The 14,512-nt window shown below is 37.6% G+C and overlaps 1 long non-coding RNA gene across 1 annotated transcript in view; it reads right to left on the reverse strand.

The window, feature by feature from the left end:
* Window positions 1-14,512, reverse strand: part of LOC109502629 — a 306,029-nt gene that overhangs the window by 235,760 nt on the left and 55,757 nt on the right. Inside the window, exon 5 of the long non-coding RNA XR_002161354.3 lies at window positions 14,278-14,321. This is a non-coding gene — a long non-coding RNA (uncharacterized LOC109502629). The remainder of the gene's footprint in view (window positions 1-14,277; window positions 14,322-14,512) is intronic.

The following is a 14,512-nucleotide window of genomic DNA, read 5'->3' on the forward strand; positions in this document are numbered from 1 at the left end:
CAATGTAGATCACTAGGTAAGACTCTAGTCACTAGTGACTTACCATATGACAGGCATAAGCTTTCAACACAGCCACGCAGTGACAAATTGACCTAAATCTGTGTATTCATTCATTCCTTCAATTAGCACACATGTACTGAATACTGGAAATCCAAACTCAATTAAGATTATATAACTGCCTCCAAGGAGCCCTAAATCTTGTTGAAGATGTGACAATCCTGATAATACATGTGGATGTATACCATCATGTTTTTTTACAAAGTTCTTTATGAGCACTGTTGGGTTGACCTCGTTCACTGGTCTGTATCTCACTGTCTCCTTCCTGCTGTGGCCTAGTTGAGGTACTTAGAAATATCTGTAATTCTTAAACTATATGGCATTTCTCCTAAGTAGTTAAGTGACCAAATATTCTACAATGACACACTTTTTTTTTCTTAAGTTTCATGTTAAGTAATCATTTCATGCTATCTATCCGGAACATCTTTCTCTGATAGTCACTGCCAATAGCATAAAGGAATACAGAAGCACCATTGTAGGAACTGCCATTTCCCAAAGAAAATCTCATTCCAATTAGATCCATTTACATAAGAATCCTGATTAAGAGAGCCTAAATTTCACAATTGTAATACCCCAAATTACCAGCTAATGTGTAAACTTTCAGTGGTAAGCAAAAAACAAAACAAAACAAAAACAGTAACAACCAAGTAGAATGAAAGTGTAGAGCATCTTAAATGAAGGTAAACCAGGTAAGAACCAGACTAGGTGAAATGTCAGGCTGCCACTGATGGTGTTCCCTAAAGACCTCTCCTCACTGATCCACATGCTGAATCATGAGTAATGACTGAGTTCCTTCTCCGGGTTGCACATTCCTAAATCTGCAATACATGTCTTCCACCCCTCCCTTGACTTCTACTCACTTCATGAGATCAGCCAAGCCTACTGTTTCTAAAGTCAAGGCAGATCTCAGACACCACCTCCATTATCTGAGGGAAAAAGTATTTCCTTTCATTTTACCCAAGCTGACATCACCTAGGAGTAGAGAAAGATGAGAAAATGTAGGCAAAAACCTTCTGAGAGCTGTGCTTTATCACCCACTGGGAATAGTGCTTGTTATGCAACATCTCATTTTATCTTCTCATGAGACCAGTGGGAACTTCAAATCTCCATCTTACCAACAAAAAAATTATGTCCCAGAAATCTTAACACTTTGCCCAAGATCACATTACTAGTAACTGGTGGAGCTAGGATTGAACCCATGTGGACTTCAGAGCCCATGACCTTAATTGTATATTATACTGCTTCTATGGCTGCAAATATGGAAGAGAATGTAGTAATAGAAACTCCACAGTAGCAAATATCTTTTTTTTTTTTTTGAGAGAGAGAGAGAGAGAGAACCCAAGCAGGAGAGGGGCAGAGAAATAGGGAGAGAGAATCTTAAGCAGGCTTCACACCCAGTGCAAAGCCAAAGAGGGGCTCTATCTCATGACAGTGAGATCATGACCTGACCCGAAATCAAGAGTCAGTTGCTTCACTGACTGAGTTACCCAGTGACTCTCAAAGTAGCAAATATCTCGACTATGCACCAATTCAAGTCAATCTGCAGATAGATCAAGGGAACTAGTTAGAAACTCATGTGGAACACGAGTTTTATGTGGAACATCCACCTTTCCTTTCAAACATCCCCAGCTGGAACAACAAATGCCAAATGACTTGAACACAGTAAGAGGCTAACAATATTAGCTGGGTGAATTTACTCAACAATCTCAACAAGAACCTACACAAAATACCTTAAAAGCTAAATATGTTCATGCTACTTCCTAGAGCTAGTACAGCAGTTTGATTTATTGACAACAATTTGTTCCTTGTTGGGGAAAAAAATCTTACCAGACAGGAGATTTCATATGCATACTCACTGCAAGTTAATAACATCAGGAATTTCAAGAACAGTGAAAGAGAATAGTGTTTTTTAGTTGATAAATAAAATGTTTAGTTTTAAAATATATCATGTCTGTTCTAGTTGTAATTTGAGCAACATTAAAAATTAAAACAAAAATTGTTTTAATTTATTAGTAGCCATATTTTGTAGAATCAAGTTTTTACTTATAATCTATTATCAGTAAGGAAAAAGACTTGTAACAACACACATATAACACTTACAATTTATTTTTCAGCAGAGATATTCAAGATATTTGTATTTCAAATGTTATATATACTCCAGATATCTAAACCCACTTGTATTTATTCTTTAAAAGGAAAAAAGGTCAATTTCTAATTTCACAGAACATTAGTGTGTACTTTGAAAGTATTGATTTTTGCCTCTGACAGAGTTATTTCATTCCATTAGAAAATTATGGCCTAGAGGTTATTAGAAACATAGCAGAATATTACATGTGCATGATGGCAATTTGTTACTGAGTTTTCTCAATTTTATTCCCTGTAGATTTCCATTTCCCTTCATACAGATTGCCAGACATGCCATACTAAAAAAAAAAGGAATGATAAGAAATTTTAATTTGTTAATTGGATTAGAAGAATTTTCAGAATTATTATTCAGATCATTGGTATATTTTAAGTTATATTATTTACATATTCTAGGAATAAAAATAAATACAACTGAGAATTTTCACTTATATTCACTAAAATATTCACAGAATTATTCAAACTAGATTATACAAAGCAAAATTCTTCAACATTTACTTTGATTAGCAAGTATTGGTATATCTATAAGTTGTTTTTATTTCCCAAATTCAACTGATAGGAATTATTTTATTTTTAAAGGATATATTATCCTATCCTGAACATACTGCATGGCATTTTTTTGGAATAAGCAAAGTGGAATAATGAAAACAAAATCTTGGGACACTCAGCTATTCTAGTCGGTTTAATCTGAAAAAAGGAAAGGCAGAGAGAAGGTAAGGACATCATACAGGATACATCACATGCACAAACACTTTTTAAACTGTATAACTGTATGAAAACTAAAGATATTATTATTCAGAAATAATGACACATTTTTAGCATCAAAAAAGACAAAATATACTGTGAGAACTATAAAACACTGATTAAAGAAACTGAAGATGACACAAACAGAAAGGTATTCCATGCTCATGGATTGAAAGAACAAATATTGTTAAAACGTCCATTCTACCCAAAGCAATCTACAGATTTAATGCAATCTCTATCAAAACATCAATAGCATCTCTCACAGAAGTAGAACAAAAAATCCTAGAATTTGTATGGAACCACAAAAGACCCTGAATGGTGAAAAAGTCTTGAAAAAGAAGAATAAAATTGGAGGTATTACAATTCCAGATATCAAGAGATACTACAAATCTGTAGTAATTGAAAAAAAATAGTGTGGTACTGGCACAAAAAGAGATACATAGATCAATGAAACAGAATAGAGATCCCAGAAATAAACTCATGATTTATATGGTCAATTAATCTTTGAAAAAGGAGGCAAGAATATCCAAAGGGAAAAAGACAGTCTTTTCAACAAACAGTGTTGGGAAAACTGAACAGCTACATACAAAAAGAAAAAGAAAAAGAAAAAGAGAAAGAAAAAGAGAAAGAAAAAGAAAAAGAAAAAGAAAAAGAAAAAGAAAAAGAAAAAGAAAAAGAAAAAGAAAAAGAAAGAAAGAAAGGGAGGAAGAAACAACCACATTCTCACATCATACACAAAAACTCAAAATGGATTAAAGACCTAAATGTGAGACCTGAAACTATAAAAATCCTAAAAAAGAGCACAGACAGTAATTTCTCAGATATCAGTTGTAGCAACATTTTTATAGATATGTGTCCTCAGGCTAGTGGAACAAAAGTTAAAATAAACTATTAGGACTACCTCAAAATAAAAACCTCTGCGAAGCACAGGAAACAATCAACAGAAGTAAAAGACAACCTACTCAATGGGAGAAAATACTTGCAAATGACATATCTGATAAAGGGTTAGTCTCCAAAATATATAAAGAACTTATACAACTCAACAGTAAAAAAAAAAAAAAAAAAAAAAAAAAAAAACCACAGATAATCTAATTTTTAAAAACCCAGGCATTTCTCCAAAGAAGACATACAGATGGCCAACAGACACATGAAAAGATTCTCAACATCACTCATCATCAGGGAAATAAAAATCAAAACCACAATGAAATATCACCTCACACCTGTCAGAATGGCTAAAATAAAAAAAGAAACAAGTTGTTGGCAAGGATGTGGAGAAAAAGGAATCCTCATGCACCATTGGTGGGAATGTAAACTGGTGCAGTCACCGTGGAAAACAGTATGGCTGTTCCTTAAAAAATTAAAAATAGAATTACCACACAATTTCACTAGTGGATATTTACCCAAAGAATACAAAAACACTAATTCAAAAAGATATATGCACCACTATGTTTATTGCAGCAATATTTACAATAGCCAAATTATGGAAGGAGCCCAAGTGTCCATCAATAGATGAATGTATAAAAAAGACCTGATATTAGGCACCTGTTGATGCTCAGTTGAACATCAAACTCTTGATTTTGGCTCAGGTCATGATCCCAGGGTTGTGGGATTGAGCCCCATGTCAGGCTCTGCGCTGATCTTGGAGCCTATTTGAGATTCTTTCTCCCTCTCTCTCTCTCTCTCTCTCTCTGCCCCTCTACCCTGCTCTCTCTCTAATAAAAAAAATTTTTAATAAAAAAAAAGATGTGATATATATATCTACACACACACAATGGAATATTACCCATCCATAAAAAAGAATGAAATCTTGTAATTAGCAACAATATGAATGGATATAGCGGGTAAAATGCTAAGTGAAATAAGTCAATCAGAGAAAGACAAATACCATATCATTTCAGTCATATGGGGAATTTAAGAAACAAAACAAACAAATTAAAAGAGAGACAAACTAAAATACTGATTCAAATATAGAGAACAAACTGATGGTTACCAGAGGGGAGGTGGGAGAAGAGATGGGTGAAATAGGTGATGGGGATTAAAGAGTACACTTATGATGAACACTGAAAAATCTATAGAATTTTTGAAGCACTACATTGTATACCTGAAACTAATAAAATACTGTATGTTAACTATCCTGGAATTAAAATTAAAATTTTTAAAAAATATAAAACACAATTTCTTAAAATGTTGTAACTGAACAGACCCTAAATATTTTAGTCCTTCTAAAAAAGGTAAGCTGGGGTATATAACTAGTTGACATCAGAAATGAAGCTAAATTTCTATTTCACTCACTTTTTACTTGGCATACTCATTTTTACATTTCTATATTATTTCTCTACTGGCTCTTTCTAAATACACATATTCTTCACTGAACATGTCAGTCACCTCACTGTTTTGAGGATTTTTATAAAAGAGCAACAAGAAAACATTGAAAGGTTTTTAATGGAAAAATGGCGTGACTCAATTTATGTTTCTAAAAGGTCTTTCCACTACATGGAGAATGGATTAGAAGTATGCAAAGCAGACACCAAGAGACATGTAGTGTTGAAATGACAGCTAGGATTAGTGTAGGGCTCTATAAATGGAGAGAAGCAGACATATTTAAGATATATTTGAAGGTACAGTACATAAGACTCAGTGATAAATCTGATGGGTGATATGTAAGAAAGAATGACTCTTGGTGTTAGCTTTTTGTTTTAAGTTTATTTATTTTGAGAGAGAGAGAGAGAGAGAGAGAGAGAGAGAGTTTGAGATCATTAGCAGGAGAGGGGGGGCAGAGGGTGAGGGAGAGAGAATTCCAAGCAGGCTCCACGCTGTCAGGGCAGAGCCAGATCTGGGGCTCGATGTCAGGAACCATGAGGATCATGACCTGAGGCAAAGTCAAGAGTCAGACACTTAACCCACTGAGCCACCCAGGTGCCCCATGCTTTTTATCAATTAGGAATATTTTTGTTTTAAGTTATGTTCTCCCTCTTGGACCTCTATTGTATTAATTCAGAGCATACCTTACTTGTCAGTTTTCCCCACACTTCACCAGACTGTCAGTACAGTTGATTTATCTTCATCAGTGCTACTGTGCCCCCTTCCTGGTAGATTATCACCCAACCCCCCAAAGGAATTGACAACATGGGTTTGAACTGCACTAGTCCACTTATATGTGTATTTTTTTTTTGATACAGTACAGTACTATAAATGTATTTTCTCTTATGATTTTAATGACATTTTTTTTCTCTAGTACTTTAAGAATATAGTATAGATTACATGTAATATACAAAATATGTGTTAATCTACTGCTTATGTTAACAGTAAGGCTTCCAGTCAACAGTAGGCTATTAGTAGTTACTTACGGTGAAAGTCAAAAGTTATACTTGGGTTTTCATCTGCGTGGGGATTGGTTCCCCATGGTTCAAAGGTCAAAATCAAACCATCATTGAGCTGTACACCTTAAACTTATACAGTAATGTATATCAATTATTTCTTAATATACAGTGGTGTATATTAATTATTTCTTAATAAAACTGGGGTAAAAATAACTCTCTCAATTCAACAGTAAAAAGGCAAATACTCAAGTTTTAAAGTGGGGGAAAAAAAGATTTAAAATACCTTCATTTTCCAAAGAAGGTATATGGATAGCCAGTAAGTACACGGAAAGATACTCAGCATCATTAGTTACGAGGGAAATGCAAATCAAAACCACAATGAGGTATCAGTTCACACCATTAAGATGACTATTATCAAGAAGACATGCAGTTACAAGTGTTGGTGAGGATGTGGAAAAATTGAAACTCTCACACATTGCCAGTGAGGATATAAAGTAATATTGCCACTATGGGAAACAGTTGGCAGTAACTCAAAATATTATACATAGAGTTACTATATAACCCAGCAATTTCTACATATGAAACTTATAAAAACTGATGTATTAAAAAGTATATGAGAGGGAAGCGGCAAGATGGCGGCTTAGGAGGACGCTGGGCTCACCGCGCGTCCTGCTGATCACTTAGATTCCACCTACACCTGCCTAAATAACCCAGAAAACCGCCAGAGGATTAGCAGAACGGAGTCGCCGGAGCCAAACGCAGACGAGAGGCCCACGGAAGAGGGTAGGAAGGGCGGCGTGGCGGTGCGCGCTCCACGGACTGGCGGGAGGGAGCCGGGGCGGAGGGGCGGCTCGCCGGCCAAGCAGAGCCCCCGAGTCTGGCTGGCAAAAGCGGAGGGGCCTGACGGACTGTGTTCCCACAACAAGCGCGACTTAGCGTCTGGGAGGTCATAAGTTAACAGCTCTGCTCGGAAAGCGGGAAGGCTGGAGGACAAAGGGAGGGAGAGCTGCTGAGACCCCTGACGACAGAGCTCAGCTTGGTGGGGAACAAAGGCGCTCGCCAGCGCCATCTCCCCCGCCCATCCCCCAGCCAAAATCCCAAAGAGAACCAGTTCCTGCCAGGGAACTTGCTCGCTCCGCGCAAACACCCAACTCTGTGCTTCTGCGGAGCCAAACCTCCGGCAGCGGATCTGACTCCCTCCCGCTGCCACAGGGCCCCTCCTGAAGAGGATCACCTAAGGAGAAGCGATCTAAGCCTGCCCCTCCTACCCCCGTGCACCTTGCCTACCCACCCCAGCTAATACGCCAGATCCCCAGCATCACAAGCCTGGCAGTGTGCAAGTAGCCCAGACGGGCCACACCACCCCACAGTGAATCCCGCCCCTAGGAGAGGGGAAGAGAAGGCACACACCAGTCTGACTGTGGCCCCAGCGGTGGGCTGGGGGCAGACATCAGGTCTGACTGCGGCCCCGCCCACCAACTCCAGTTATACACCACAACACAGGGGAAGTGCCCTGCAGGTCCTCACCACGCCAGGGACTATCCAAAATGACCAAGCGGAAGAATTCCCCTCAGAAGAATCTCCAGGAAATAACAACAGCTAATGAACTGATCAAAAAGGATTTAAATAATTTAACAGAAAGTGAATTTAGAATAATAGTCATAAAATTAATCGCTGGGCTTGAAAACAGTATACAGGACAGCAGAGAATCTCTTGCTACAGAGATCAAGGGACTAAGGAACAGTCACGAGGAGCTGAAAAACGCTTTAAACGAAATGCATAACAAAATGGAAACCACCACAGCTCGGCTTGAAGAGGCAGAGGAGAGAATAGGTGAACTAGAGGATAAAGTTATGGAAAAAGAGGAAGCTGAGAAAAAGAGAGATAAAAAAATCCAGGAGTATGAGGGGAAAATTAGAGAACTAAGTGATACACTAAAAAGAAATAATATACGCATAATTGGTATCCCAGAGGAGGAAGAGAGAGGGAAAGGTGCTGAAGGGGTACTTGAAGAAATAATAGCTGAGAACTTCCCTGAACTGGGGAAGGAAAAAGGCATTGAAATCCAAGAGGCACAGAGAACTCCCTTCAGACGTAACTTGAATCGATCTTCTGCACGACATATCATAGTGAAACTGGCAAAATACAAGGATAAAGAGAAAATTCTGAAAGCAGCAAGGGGTAAACGTGCCCTCACATATAAAGGGAGACCTATAAGACTCGTGACTGATCTCTCTTTTGAAACTTGGCAGGCCAGAAAGAATTGGCACGAGATTTTCAGGGTGCTAGACAGAAAAAATATGCAGCCGAGAATCCTTTACCCAGCAAGTCTGTCATTTAGAATAGAAGGAGAGATAAAGGTTTTCCCAAACAAACAAAAACTGAAGGAATTTGTCACCACTAAACCAGCCCTACAAGAGATCCTAAGGGGGACCCTGTGAGACAAAGTCCCAGAGACATCACTACAAGCATAAATCATACAGACATCACAATGACTCTCAACCCGTATCTTTCTATAATAACACTGAATGTAAATGGATTAAATGCACCAACCAAAAGACATAGGGTATCAGAATGGATAAAAAAACAAGACCCATCTATTTGCTGTCTACAAGAGACTCATTTTAGACCTGAGGACACCTTTAGATTGAGAGTGAGGGGATGGAGAACTATTTATCATGCGACTGGAAGCCAAAAGAAAGCTGGAGTAGCCATACTTATATCAGACAAACTAGACTTTAAATTAAAGGCTGTAACAAGAGATGAAGAAGGACATTATATAATAGTTACAGGGTCTATCCATCAGGAAGAGCTAACAATTATAAATGTCTATGCGCCGAATACCGGAGCCCCCAAATATATAAAACAATTACTCATAAACATAAGCAATCTTATTGATAAGAATGTGGTAATTGCAGGGGACTTTAACACCCCACTTACAGAAATGGACAGATCATCTAGACACACGATCAATAAAGAAACAAGGGCCCTGAATGAGACATTGGATCAGATGGACTTGACAGATATATTTAGAACGCTGCATCCCAAAGCAACAGAATATACTTTCTTCTCGAGTGCACATGGAACATTCTCCAAGATAGATCACATACTGGGTCACAAAACAGCCCTTCATAAGTTTACAAGAATTGAAATTATACCATGCATACTTTCAGACCACAATGCTATGAAGCTTGAAATCAACCACAGGAAAAAGTCTGGAAAACCTCCAAAGGCATGGAGGTTAAAGAACACCCTACTAACGAATGAGTGGGTCAACCAGGCAATTAGAGAAGAAATTAAAAAATATATGGAAACAAACGAAAATGAAAATACAACAATCCAAACGCTTTGGGACGCAGCGAAGGCAGTCCTGAGAGGAAAATACATTGCAATCCAGGCCTATCTCAAGAAACAAGAAAAATCCCAAATACAAAATCTAACAGCACACCTAAAGGAACTAGAAGCAGAACAGCAAAGGCAGCCTAAACCCAGCAGAAGAAGAGAAATAATAAAGATCAGAGCAGAAATAAACAATATAGAATCTAAAAAAACTGTAGAGCAGATCAACGAAACCAAGAGTTGGTTTTTTGAAAAAATAAACAAAATTGACAAACCTCTAGCCAGGCTTCTCAAAAAGAAAAGGGAGATGACCCAAATAGATAAAATCATGAATGAAAATGGAATTATTACAACCAATCCCTCAGAGATACAAACAATTATCAGGGAATACTATGAAAAATTATATGCCAACAAACTGGACAACCTGGAAGAAATGGACAAATTCCTGAACACCCACACTCTTCCAAAACTCAATCAGGAGGAAATAGAAAGCTTGAACAGACCCATAACCAGTGAAGAAATTGAATCGGTTATCAAAAATCTCCCAACAAATAAGAGTCCAGGACCAGATGGCTTCCCAGGGGAGTTCTACCAGACGTTTAAAGCAGAGATAATACCTATCCTTCTCAAGCTATTCCAAGAAATAGAAAGGGAAGGAAAACTTCCAGACTCATTCTATGAAGCCAGTATTACTTTGATTCCTAAACCTGACAGAGACCCAGTAAAAAAAGAGAACTACAGGCCAATATCCCTGATGAATATGGATGCAAAAATTCTCAATAAGATACTAGCAAATCGAATTCAACGGCATATAAAAAGAATTATTCACCATGATCAAGTGGGATTCATTCCTGGGATGCAGGGCTGGTTCAACATTCGCAAATCAATCAACGTGATACATCACATTAACAAAAAAAAAGAGAAGAACCATATGATCCTGTCAATCGATGCAGAAAAGGCCTTTGACAAAATCCAGCACCCTTTCTTAATAAAAACCCTTGAGAAAGTCGGGATAGAAGGAACATACTTAAAGATCATAAAAGCCATCTATGAAAAGCCCACAGCTAACATCATCCTCAACGGGGAAAAACTGAGAGCTTTTTCCCTGAGATCAGGAACACGACAAGGATGCCCACTCTCACCGCTGCTGTTTAACATAGTGCTGGAAGTTCTAGCATCAGCAATCAGACAACAAAAGGAAATCAAAGGCATCAAAATTGGCAAAGACGAAGTCAAGCTTTCGCTTTTTGCAGATGACATGATATTATACATGGAAAATCCGATAGACTCCACCAAAAGTCTACTAGAACTGATACAGGAATTCAGCAAAGTTGCAGGATACAAAATCAATGTACAGAAATCAGTTGCATTCTTATACACTAACAATGAAGCAACAGAAAGACAAATAAAGAAACTGATCCCATTCACAATTGCACCAAGAAGCATAAAATACCTAGGAATAAATCTAACCAAAGATGTAAAGGATCTGTATGCTGAAAACTATAGAAAGCTTATGAAGGAAATTGAAGAAGATTTAAAGAAATGGAAAGACATTCCCTGCTCATGGATTGGAAAAATAAATATTGTCAAAATGTCAATACTACCCAAAGCTATCTACACATTCAATGCAATCCCAATCAAAATTGCACCAGCATTCTTCTTGAAACTAGAACAAGCAATCCTAAAATTCATATGGAACCACAAAAGGCCCCGAATAGCCAAAGGAATTTTGAAGAAGAAGACCAAAGCAGGAGGCATCACAATCCCAGACTTTAGCCTCTACTACAAAGCTGTCATCATCAAGACAGCATGGTATTGGCACAGAAACAGACACATAGACCAATGGAATAGAATAGAAACCCCAGAACTAGACCCACAAACGTATGGCCAACTCATCTTTGACAAAGCAGGAAAGAACATCCAATGGAAAAAAGACAGCCTCTTTAACAAATGGTGCTGGGAGAACTGGACAGCAACATGCAGAAGGTTGAAACTAGACCACTTTCTCACACCATTCACAAAAATAAACTCAAAATGGATAAAGGACCTAAATGTGAGACAGGAAACCATCAAAACCTTAGAGGAGAAAGCAGGAAAAGACCTCTCTGACCTCAGCCGTAGCAATCTCTTACTCGACACATCCCCAAAGGCAAGGGAATTAAAAGCAAAAGTGAATTACTGGGACCTTATGAAGATAAAAAGCTTCTGCACAGCAAAGGAAACAACCAACAAAACTAAAAGGCAACCAACGGAATGGGAAAAGATATTCGCAAATGACATATCGGACAAAGGGCTAGTATCCAAAATCTATAAAGAGCTCACCAAACTCCACACCCGAAAAACAAATAACCCAGTGAAGAAATGGGCAGAAAACATGAATAGACACTTCTCTAAAGAAGACATCCGGATGGCCAACAGGCACATGAAAAGATGTTCAGCGTCGCTCCTTATCAGGGAAATACAAATCAAAACCACACTCAGATATCACCTCACGCCAGTCAGAGTGGCCAAAATGAACAAATCAGGAGACTCTAGATGCTGGAGAGGATGTGGAGAAACGGGAACCCTCTTGCACTGTTGGTGGGAATGCAAATTGGTGCAGCCGCTCTGGAAAGCAGTGTGGAGGTTCCTCAGAAAATTAAAAATAGACCTACCCTATGACCCAGCAATAGCACTGCTAGGAATTTATCCAAGGGATACAGGAGTACTGATGCATAGGGCCACTTGTACCCCAATGTTCATAGCAGCACTCTCAACAATAGCCAAATTATGGAAAGAGCCTAAATGTCCATCAACTGATGAATGGATAAAGAAATTGTGGTTTATATACACAATGGAATATTACGTGGCAATGAGAAAAAATGAAATATGGCCTTTTGTAGCAACGTGGATGGAACTGGAGAGTGTGATGCTAAGTGAAATAAGCCATACAGAGAAAGACAGATACCATATGGTTTCACTCTTATGTGGACCCTGAGAATTTAACAGGAACCCATGGGGGAGGGGAAGGAAAAAAAAAAAAAAAAACAGGTTAGAGTGGGAGAAGCCAAAGTATAAGAGACTCTTAAAAACTGAGAACAAACTGAGGGTTGATGGGGGGTGGGAGGGAGGAGAGGGTGGGTGATGGGTATTGAGGAGGGCACCTTTTGGGATGAGCACGGGGTGTTGTATGGAAACTAATTTGTCAATAAATTTCATATTAAAAAAAAAAAAAAAAAAAAAAAAAAAAAAAAAAAAAAGTATATGAATAGTGGAAACAACCCAAATGTCCATCAACTGATGAAAGGATAAACAAAATGTGCTCTATCCATGCATTGGAATACTATTTGGCAATAAAAAAGAATGAAGTACCGACACACACAGTAAGGATTAACCTCAAAAACATTGTGTTAATGAAGAAAGTCAGGCAAAAGGCCACATATTATATGATTCCATTTATATAAAATGTCCAGAATAGGCAAACTTATAGAGATAAAAGTAGATTAGTGGTTTTCAGGAGCTGAGGGAAAATGTGAGGTAGGGGAGGGGAGTGATTATTAATGGGTTATAGGATTTATTCTTGGCATGATGAAATGTTCTAAAATTAGATTTTGTGATATTACACAATGTTTTATGTACAATAAAAAACATTAAACTGTGTGTACATTTTAAATGAGTGAACTCTAAGTGATATAAATCATATATCAATAAGATTTCTTAAAAGCATATTCACAGCAAAACTGTAACAAAAGAAAACTGAAAATAATCTAAATATCATCAACAATAGAACAAATAAACTTGAATATGCATGCCCTACAATATCCACAGAAGTAGAAATGAGTGAGCTTTGTAAGAGCATAGAGAAAAACCACAAAAACATATCACTGAATAGTAGGAGGAAGTTACAGAAGTACCCAGAATAATTCCATGTATGGAATTCAAATAGGTAAAAATAATCAAAGTAACACTTCTTTGACTCGATTATTCACTTAAAGGGAAAAAAAAATCCATGTTATAGTTAACAATTTGTCTATATTATAAAAAACTTTAATTTTATTTATTTATTTGTTTGTTTGTTTTTAAGTAGGCTTCATGTCCAGCATGGAGCCCAACACAGGACTTAAACTCATGACTCTGAGATCAAAAGCTGAGCTGAGATCAAGATTTGGATGCTTAAGTGACTGAGCCACCGAGACACCCCAAGAAACTTTAATTTTTAAAGTTAAAGATCATTCTGCTGTGTAAAAAGCCTTCCTCTCTAAAAATAAGCCCTAGCAACGTCTTTATCTTCACTCTGTACTTTATTTTACCAAATTCTTATTCAATGAAAGTTAAAAGAAAATAACAATCTCTTGACACCAGAAATGTCAACATAGGTGGTAAAAACTAAACATTACAAAAACATCCACTAAACATGGCAAACACAAGAGTCAGCCCGTATTCTATCCTACTGAGAGTGATAGCATGTTAACAGTACAAATGAGGGCAGGAGCTTCTATTCCAACTGGGCATGAAAGACTTCGTAGAGCTTCAGAGTATTTCAAGAACTTCTGCTTCAAATAGAAACAGGTTGTGAAATAGAGAACGTTTAAAAGCAAACTTTCTTTTGAGGCCATTTTCTCCTTTCACAATTCTCTGCTTACATATTTACAGTCTGATTAAATGAGAAATAAAATTACAGTGCTCCCACACTTACCAATTTTCCATGTGGTTTGCAAGATGATTTGGGTGGTATCGTTTCTGAAAGAGAAGCGAGGGACAAGATCAATGGGTTTCTGGGTTCGACTAACAGGAGATTCTGATTCAGTGAGGCTTAAACATGTGAATATTTTGAAAGGCACCACCAGAAATTTTAAGGAAACCACTGAATTATAGACTTCTTAAAGTCTATAAGTGACAGGCCCGTGACAGTGCCAGTTTGACATTATAAA

This window comes from Felis catus, chromosome A1, assembly GCF_018350175.1.
Source record: "Felis catus isolate Fca126 chromosome A1, F.catus_Fca126_mat1.0, whole genome shotgun sequence".
Taxonomy (NCBI): Eukaryota; Metazoa; Chordata; class Mammalia; order Carnivora; family Felidae; genus Felis; species Felis catus.